Raw genomic sequence first — 2500 nt, 5'->3', positions numbered from 1 at the left:
CTCTCCGGAATCGAACCCTGATTCCCCGTTACCCGTTATCACAAAGGTAGGCACGTAGCGTACCTTCGACAGTTGATAGGGCAGACACTTGAATGATACGTCGTCGGTGCAGAGACCGTACGATCCGCGTGGTTATCCAGAGTCATCAAACGTCACAGGACGAACCCGGTCGGTTTTGATCTGATAAAAGCGCGCCTCCCGAAGTCGGCGCTTAATGCATGTATTAGCTCTAGAATTACCACAGTTATCAACTTCGCTTACGAGACCAAATAAACCAAGACTGATTTAATGAGCCATTCGCAGTTTCGCTTTACGAGAACTCGAACTTGCACCTGCATGGCTTAATCTTTGAGACAAGCATATCACTACTGGCAGGATCAACCAGATAGCTGCGACAGCTGCGCTCGGCCCTTGCTGGGCCGCCCGGCGCGTGCTCGTCGCATTCGTTTAAGACCGAGGCGATCGCCTGCGGCCGTACTCAGCTTCGACAGTCGCTGGCCGCGACGTCCACGCTCTCGCCGGCAGTGCCAGGCGGAGCGATTTGCGTTTTTTCTTTGCTCGCCCTCTCTCGGGCTCGATCCATTCAGTTTCGCACAAACAAGAGCTCTGCCGGCCGCCTGCAGCGGTGCCTAAAACCCGGGCATAACAATGCGACCGTTCTGCTAGGCCGACAAGCGCTCAAGCCAGACGCTCGATCGAACGCCCCCTACATATTAGTCGAGACAACGGCTCGCTCATTAGCATCGCGTTTGTACTTTAACTTTTTTTGGCTCGGCTTTTTTCGACGCCGATGCCGGCGACGCAGCACTCTCTCGCCCGCCAGCCACCGAGAAAAGGGTGCGCTCCGACCGGCCCCGCACCGCTCTTTCTTGGCTCATTCGAGTTTACTGTCTTTCGCTCTGACATGCCTTACCTAGGGTTAGGTTAGTATGCTTGCACGTTTGTACTTTAACTTTTTTCGGCTCGGCTTCTTTCGACGCCGATGCCGGCGACGCAGCACTCTCTCGGCCGCCAGCCACCGAGAAAAGGGTGCGCTCCGACCGGCCCCGCACCGCTCTTTCTTAGCTCATTCGAGTTTACTGTCTTTCGCTCTGACATGCCTTACCTAGGGTTAGGTTAGTATGCTTGCACGTTTGTACTTTAACTTTTTTCGGCTCGGCTTCTTTCGACGCCGATGCCGGCGACGCAGCACTCTCTCGCCCGCCAGCCACCGAGAAAAGGGTGCGCTCCGACCGGCCCCGCACCGCTCTTTATTGGCTCATTCGAGTTTACTGTCTTTCGCTCTGACATGCCTTACCTAGGGTTAGGTTAGTATGCTTGCACGTTTGTACTTTAACTTTTTTCGGCTCGGCTTCTTTCGACGCCGATGCCGGCGACGCAGCACTCTCTCGGCCGCCAGCCACCGAGAAAAGGGTGCGCTCCGACCGGCCCCGCACCGCTCTTTCTTAGCTCATTCGAGTTTACTGTCTTTCGCTCTGACATGCCTTACCTAGGGTTAGGTTAGTATGCTTGCACGTTTGTACTTTAACTTTTTTCGGCTCGGCTTCTTTCGACGCCGATGCCGGCGACGCAGCACTCTCTCGCCCGCCAGCCACCGAGAAAAGGGTGCGCTCCGACCGGCCCCGCACCGCTCTTTCTTGGCTCATTCGAGTTTACTGTCTTTCGCTCTGACATGCATTACCTAGGGTTAGGTTAGTATGCTTGCACGTTTGTACTTTAACTTTTTTCGGCTCGGCTTCTTTCGACGCCGATGCCGGCGACGCAGCACTCTCTCGCCCGCCAGCCACCGAGAAAAGGGTGCTCTCCGACCGGCCCCGCACCGCTCTTTCTTGGCTCATTCGAGTTTACTGTCTTTCGCTCTGACATGCATTACCTAGGGTTAGGTTAGTATGCTTGCACGTTTGTACTTTAACTTTTTTCGGCTCGGCTTCTTTCGACGCCGATGCCGGCGACGCAGCACTCTCTCGGCCGCCAGCCACCGAGAAAAGGGTGCGCTCCGACCGGCCCCGCACCGCTCTTTCTTAGCTCATTCGAGTTTACTGTCTTTCGCTCTGACATGCCTTACCTAGGGTTAGGTTAGTATGCTTGCACGTTTGTACTTTAACTTTTTTCGGCTCGGCTTCTTTCGACGCCGATGCCGGCGACGCAGCACTCTCTCGCCCGCCAGCCACCGAGAAAAGGGTGCGCTCCGACCGGCCCCGCACCGCTCTTTCTTGGCTCATTCGAGTTTACTGTCTTTCGCTCTGACATGCATTACCTAGGGTTAGGTTAGTATGCTTGCACGTTTGTACTTTAACTTTTTTCGGCTCGGCTTCTTTCGAAGCCGATGCCGGCGACGCAGCACTCTCTCGCCCGCCAGCCACCGAGAAAAGGGTGCGCTCCGACCGGCCCCGCACCGCTCTTTCTTGGCTCATTCGAGTTTACTGTCTTTCGCTCTGACATGCATTACCTAGGGTTAGGTTAGTATGCTTGCACGTTTGTACTTTAACTTTTTTCGGCT

At 55.2% G+C, this 2500-nt stretch overlaps 1 non-coding gene across 1 annotated transcript in view; it reads right to left on the bottom strand.

Annotated features, from left to right (window-relative positions):
• The window catches only part of LOC144425341 (small subunit ribosomal RNA), a 1810-nt gene extending 1422 nt beyond the window's left edge, over positions 1-388 (bottom strand). The window contains exon 1 of the ribosomal RNA XR_013477485.1: positions 1-388. This exon is cut by the window's left edge and continues 1422 nt beyond it. This is a non-coding gene — a ribosomal RNA (small subunit ribosomal RNA).
• Positions 389-2500: the final 2112 nt, after the last annotated feature.

This window comes from Styela clava, chromosome 7 (assembly GCF_964204865.1).
Source record: "Styela clava chromosome 7, kaStyClav1.hap1.2, whole genome shotgun sequence".
Classification (NCBI taxonomy): Eukaryota; Metazoa; Chordata; class Ascidiacea; order Stolidobranchia; family Styelidae; genus Styela; species Styela clava.
Note: the sequence above shows the minus strand (reverse complement) of the source record. Positions and strands in the feature narration are given on the sequence as shown.